The sequence below is a fragment of the Bidens hawaiensis genome, unplaced genomic scaffold (genome assembly GCF_021521415.1).
Source record: "Bidens hawaiensis isolate Kalapana, Puna unplaced genomic scaffold, B.hawaiensis_p1.1 tig00007412_1, whole genome shotgun sequence".
NCBI lineage: Eukaryota > Viridiplantae > Streptophyta > Magnoliopsida > Asterales > Asteraceae > Bidens > Bidens hawaiensis.
Window position 1 is genome coordinate 887,859 of NW_027491516.1, and position 7,199 is coordinate 895,057.

The window sequence follows — 7,199 nt, forward strand, 5'->3', positions numbered from 1 at the left end:
CTCGAGAGACATACTCGCTCGCGTACTCGACATCGATATCTCAGCCTATGAAGCATGGACCAACCTCGAAAAATGTTTTATGAGCAACAAAAAGGCCCGGGAAACGACTATTCAACGCGAGTTCACGAATACCACACTCAATGATTGTGCATCTATGTATGCATATTGCCAAAAGTTAAAGACCTCGCTGATCAACAATTTGATCTTGACCATCCGTAGATGAATCTAGCCTCTTATACAACTAATAAATGGTCTCCCAAATGAACTCGACACACTTGGCACCATCATTAACCAAGGCTGCCCGATATGGGACGAGGCTAGAGGAGAAATAAATCTTGAACTTAAAAGACAAACGGCTAGGGCTGGCTCCACCCAAGTCATGGTTCTTTACAACTCTCGACCTCAGTCGGGGTCCCCCCCCAACGGTCGAAACACTGAACCAGTGGCGGATCCAAGAATTTTTTTCGGGTGGTGCACTACTTTAGATGTTTCAATTTCATAAAGTCGGGTAAAAAATTTCCGGGTCGGTTTGAGGTTCGGGTCGGTTCGATGGTTCGAGAAAAAGTTCATTACATAACAAAAATACGATAAAATAATAAAAGAAACTAACAAAAACTAACAAACTAACAAATTAAAACCAACAATCTAACAAACTAAAACTAAATTTAGCAAATAACTTAACAATTAAGTAGTTAACACTTAACAATTAAGAACAGTTAACATTTAACAATGAATCATGAATGTAAACTTACCTTCAAAGTGGGAGGATAAGAGGATTCGAGTAAGAGTAGGCAATGGCAGGAGGACGGGGACGGCTGAGTGGCAGACAGAGACGAGGTTGACGGCGTTCCGCGATGGTCGGAGTGACGGGGACAAGTGGCTGACCTGACGGAGTGAGGCTGCCGGCGGTCAGGAGTTGAAGAGGTTCAGGGACTGGGGCGGACTGTGGAGGCTGGAGAGGGGCTCTAATTGTGGGCTGGTTATGTTTGAAACCCTAACTGATGTTTGGGTAAGTTATTAAAAAAAAAAGAAAAAAAAAGTTTCAAAACCAGAATCGAACCTGCAACCTCTGGGTTACAAAACCAACATGTTACCATCTAGACAAGCGCTTCAAATGTTTATAGAGTGGTTCATTTCTAATTTATAAGGTGGTTCCTTTATTATGTTATATATATATAACTACACTATTATTTCAAAACTCGGGTGGTTCCAAGGAACCACCCGTTAACATCGTAGATCCGCCCCTGCACTGAACACTCTTCCGCACCAACATATCCCGGTAGTAATTATCGTGGATACAATTATGATCAAAACTACATTAAAACGGTGGTCGAGGTGGTCGCTATCGTGGTAGAAGAGAACGTTCAAATCCCAGAAGTAGTTCCACTATGAACAATTCTCATGGCTTACATGCTCCAGGGCAACAATCCGACTCACATGCCCAATACGACCACCACCCTGCACCCCCAGCCCACCACGGTCTAAATTGGGCTTCCCCACCTTCTCCTTACCCCTATGCCCAACCTATTACAGCCCACTCACCAACATCACACCCCACAGCCCAATACCCTTATCAAACCTAACATGTTACACAACCCACACTACCTCATGATGGTCAGGTATAAATCATGTATTTATTTGTATTATTTTATTAGTTTTAGTTAGTTTAGTACGCGAACAAAGATACTTCATACGTGTTTATATGTTGCAGGTCTTTGAACGTTAAAGATGCTAAACTGTGACTTGTACGGACATGGGATGAAGGCTCGGGAAAATAGGGGAGTAAACGAAATCTAACCAAAGTGAAAAATTGAGCTTAAACAAGTTATACAAGAGTTGGATTGGAAACGAGATGAAAACATGAAACTTCAGGTCCAGCGTAGCTTACGCCAGAACCTGAAATAAAGGAGGTAATCATTTTAAAATAGTTTGTTTTGGTGTAGGAAAATAAGGCCCGGCGTAGTTTACGCCAGGTAGGGAGTAGCATACGCTGGGCACAGATATGTGACGCGAACTTACGAGTTTTTTAAGGTATAAAAGGCAATAAAAACCCTAACTCGTTTTTAACTTCTCTTAGCTGTTTGGACATCTTAGGACGTTTTTTGGAGCTAGGAAACACCACTAATCATCATCCGATCTATGTATAACGAGTTCCAATCATCAATTGAAGATCTAATGGCTACCATGAGAGGCTAATTCTTCTCGAATCATACCCGAGATGTAGAGTATTGTACAATTGACAGTTTTTCTCATTTGTTTATGAACAACTAATTGTATTTGTTAGTTATTAATCTATGAGTATTGATGTTTGGTATTATTGTGCATTCAGTCGATTTAGGTTTATTTCGATCAGAACGATTAGTCTAGCAGTTATGATACTTGTTCATAAGGTTGTTTGATTAGTTTGAATATGATGAAACATACAATTGCCCATAGTTGAGTTACACCGGCAGGGACTCTTTAACTACCAGTGCCGTGTGTTAGTGATTGTGGATGCCTAAGGTATAACTAGTTAACCAACCTAATTTGATTATTAACAATTAGTATGTTAAATGACATGAGATTATTATTTTGTTGCATGCTTGAACATAGGGTGTGATTTGCTTTTATGAACTGTTTGAAATTTGAACTATTTGCTTGCTTAGTATAAAAACCAATTCATTGCTAGTGTGATCAGCACTCTTAATAGCTACTTCATAATTTTAGGAATTAATTACATGTTACACTAACCACATACTCGTGGTTTGACACCCTAATTTCCCTAACTAGCTTAAGGTGATTAGGAACACTTGATTAGTATTGTTTTTTGACTAGATAACGACACTCTAGTATCACCTCACCAGGCCCATTTCTCAGCCCCTATCACTAATCCTATTACCGTTTATGCCCCACCGGGTTTCGCCCCACATGCCTTTAACGCATTGAACCATAGTGACATTGGAACCCCCTCCAAAATATGAACATCAACTACAATGATCCAAGATGGTATATGGATACGGGAGCCTCATCTCATATTACCTCGGATATCGGTAAAATAATTCCCCTTTGTATTTATCTTCAAATACTATTTTTGTTGGTAATGGTTTTGCCTATAAACGGGCCCGGAAACGACTTTTATAAACTCCCAAATAAAACTTATCATTTAAACCAATATTACACACACCCTAAGTTATCAAAGACTTACTTTCTGTTCATAAATTTACCATTGATAATCTTGTATCTGTCGAATTTGACCCCTTTGGTTTTATTTTGAAGGACCTCAAGGATGGACGCCACCTTTCTCATCACAATAGCATCGAGAATCTCTATCCGTTCACACAACCTGATTTCACCCTATCGTCTTCTTCACCAAATATTCCATTACACAATTGTCTTAGACACCCGGAGCGAATGTGCTTGATTATCTCAGTCGTTATCTTATTATTAATTGTAATAAAACTATTGCATCATTTTTTTTATCATTCATGTAAAACTATTGCATCATTTTTTTACCTTTGCATGATTCTCATTCTACTACATTTAAACCCTTTGACATTATCCATTGTGACTTATGGACTTTTCCCATTTAAGTAATTCGGGATACAAATACTATATTGTCTTAATCGATAACTATACTCAATATATATGGGTTTATGCTTTAAAATACAAGTCCGAGGCTTTTCCAACATTCATTAAATTTCAAAAACTTATCTATAACCAATTTAATTTCCTAATTAATGCCTTTCAATGTGACATTGGGGGGATTTGACAATAAACATTTTAAAACCTTTGCCCATAATAGTGGACTTGTATTCCGTTTCTTGTGTCCTCAAACCTCACAACAAAATGGGAAAGCCGAATAAATGATTCGTCACCTAAACGACATCATTCGTGCCCTCCTTTTTCATGCCCAACTTCCTTCCACGTTTTGGGCGTACGCTTTCCACACTGACTCATATTTACATAACATTCTACCTACAAAAGCACACCACTTTCAAACACCTGCTTTCACACATTACCACCGTCAACCCCCATGCGAATATCTTCGTTTGTCCGAGGTACCCTAACCTATCTGTAACAACTCGGATCTTTTCATTTAATATTTTATCCATTACCCGATCCATTTATATGTTCGGGAAAATTTTATCAATAAAATATCGTGTCGATCGAGTTATTATTATTTTATTATTAATTGTTATTTTATTTAGTTAATATATATATATATATATATATAACTTTCAACTTTATACAAATTTTACCTTAACCCAATTTGTTTTCATCTTCATAATAGAGGGGCGTATTTGCAAAATTTGTATTAATAATATATTATATCCAATAAACCGTTTTCCATAAACCCGTTCCCATATCAAGTTCATACATCTGAGACCCGTATTGCACCTTGGACCACAAATATTCTCGTCCTTAACTTGGAAATCGAATAAAAAGATATATTATTCATACCATAAACGACCTCACTGACGTTCTAATTATGTTATATCGATCATTAGTGATTCTTAATTCCTATTATGCTTGGCCGGCGAAAACCCTCTCTTATTATTCATGTTAACGAAGTTTATAATTCAATTAATCTTGCAGATACTATCCTCAAACCCTTTATGTCATAACCCCCATACTTAATTATATTAACATCGCTTATTGGATTGTGTTCTTGAGTTCATCGTGGCCGGCTATTGTTCTTGTAATTGAACCCGTCATATAACATTATTTGAGGTAATTGAGTATTGTTTTGAGTTTGTCTCTGATCAATTAACATAAGCCCCTAACTTTAATCGGATAAACGATAACCGATTTAATCAATTCATAATTCTAGGGTTTATGTGAATTGAGGCTTTGTTTTTGTTGGTATATAGTTAAACATTTATGGATTATAACCATGTTAGCCACCGGCCCAGATTGGCTGTGCACCCCTGGTTAAGTTATGAGGGATGGATGGACGCGGGTTTGAACCCCCAACCCGCCTTTTTAGCATATTTTTGTTATTTTTATATTTTAATCATTTTTTAATGAATAATGATAATAATAAATGATAAATAAACTTTATTTTATAAAAACCAACAAGTTTAACGTGTCGTTTTTCGAATCTTTACTAAAAGCTTATGTATGTATATATATGTATATGTATGTGTATATATATATATGTATGTATGCATATAATTGGTTTAAAATCTAAATATTAAAGGTTTTTAATAAATGAAAATAATTATAAATATGCTATTTTATTTAAATTAAATGGATAAAACAATATTTTTATAAGGATTTTATTTACAATTATGAATATATTTCCATTAAAAGATAGTATATGCTAAGAGCTTAATAGATAAAGAAAAAAAATAATAAAATTGATAATAAATCTAAGTAATATTTAATTTTCATAATATTATACCCGATCATCAAAATTATCAAATCTCTTTCAACCAGTCAATTTTTTTTTGCACTTATTCTTTATTAGGCTATCTCGTAGAGCTTGATCTACCGTTTTCATTCTTTTCAATCTTTATCTTATTACTTACTTGATAAGGTGAGTATCTCACTCCCCTAGTTTACTCATTTTAACCTTTTGGGAACATATGTGTATTTACATTACTTTCTTATAATTACTATCCACATTAGCAACTGTTATCCTTGTGCGTATATCAATTTATGCATAACTTGCTTTTTTGCTTACTTGATTTATTTGAACGCATTCGGAGAGGTCCAACATATTTTGATATGATCATACGACCATCGTAGTGGCCGGCGTCCAATCGCATGACAATGGTTTCATCGACAACTCACTTTGGTAACTAATGCCCGATTCGCATGGCAGCCTTTTCTTTATTACTTGTTTGAGTTGTGTACATGTTATGGCTTATTTGTTATCTCACAGGAATGGTTTGAATTTTCTTTATATATTATATCTCACTTTACTGGTGTTTTACTCACTCAACCTCGTGTTGACAAAAATCTATTTTATTTTCTAAGCATATGCATGTTTAGCTTTAATTGATTGAAAGCTTTGGAAGAGAAATAACTAATGCATTAAGTTAAAGGAATATTATCAAGACAACTCATCAAGACTTAAATTTTGAACTTATTTATTTTATTTTGATGATTTGTATTTTTCTTGTGGAATTGTTTGTATTGTTTGAATATTTAATTGAAATTAATAGATATTGTCATTTTCAAATTTTTGCATGATAGTACCTTGAGAGTTGTGAGCAATTAGCTCACGCCCCAGCATTTCCGCCTTAAGTTGGGGTGTGGCAGATTGGTATCAGAGCCGAAGGTTTAAGATAGATCGTTAGTGGTGCCCTAGTAACATGCCTAGGAGCCCCATACGTGCTTATCTGATTGCCTTATTTGTTTACAACTTTCTTAGATAATTATTTAATTATTGTTTATTATATTGTCATGCACACACACACAATTCCGAGGCTATGCCTCAAATTCAAAGATAATTTTTCTTAAATAATTAAACCCAATCCTCGGTACAATCTTAACGCCACCTCTTCCGTCTCACTGGTTCTCACATCATATATAAAAGCCATGTCGGATCCTAAGTAGCTACATGTCATGAACAATGTATTTAGTGCTTTGTAGGGAAATTAGGGGTGTTCAAAACCGGATATCCGGAGTTTCGGATACCCGTTCGGATAGTTCGGATAATTCGAATAATTCGAATAACCGAAAAATCCCAAAATTACTATCCGAATCCGAATCCGAAATTTCAGATATCCAGGATTCGGATATCCGAATATTCGGATATCCGAAATTTCGGATAGTTCGGATTCGAATTTTCGGATAATTCGGATACGGATTCGGATATTTTTGAACACCCCTAAGGGAAATGACACATGGTAGTAGTTCCTGACCAATAAATCAGCCGGTTATATGCTTAATGTGATTATTTAGACATAAGCTCGTGTTTAATGGTAGATCGCAGACTATCAGAATGAATTGTATGTAAACTTTTATCCCCGTGGTTAAACTACAATATGAACGGTCTAGCATTGGCCGTATCATGAACTTGGTCGATACATCATTTAGATGTCAAAAATGCTTCCTTCATGGCAATCTTCAAGAAACAGTCTTTATCCAACAACCGCCTGGATTGTTGACCCGACACGTTCAGCTCATGTTTGTCGCTTAAAGAAATCTCTCTATTGGTTAAAACAGGTGCCTCGGGCGTAATATAACCAGTGACATGTCTCTATCCATGG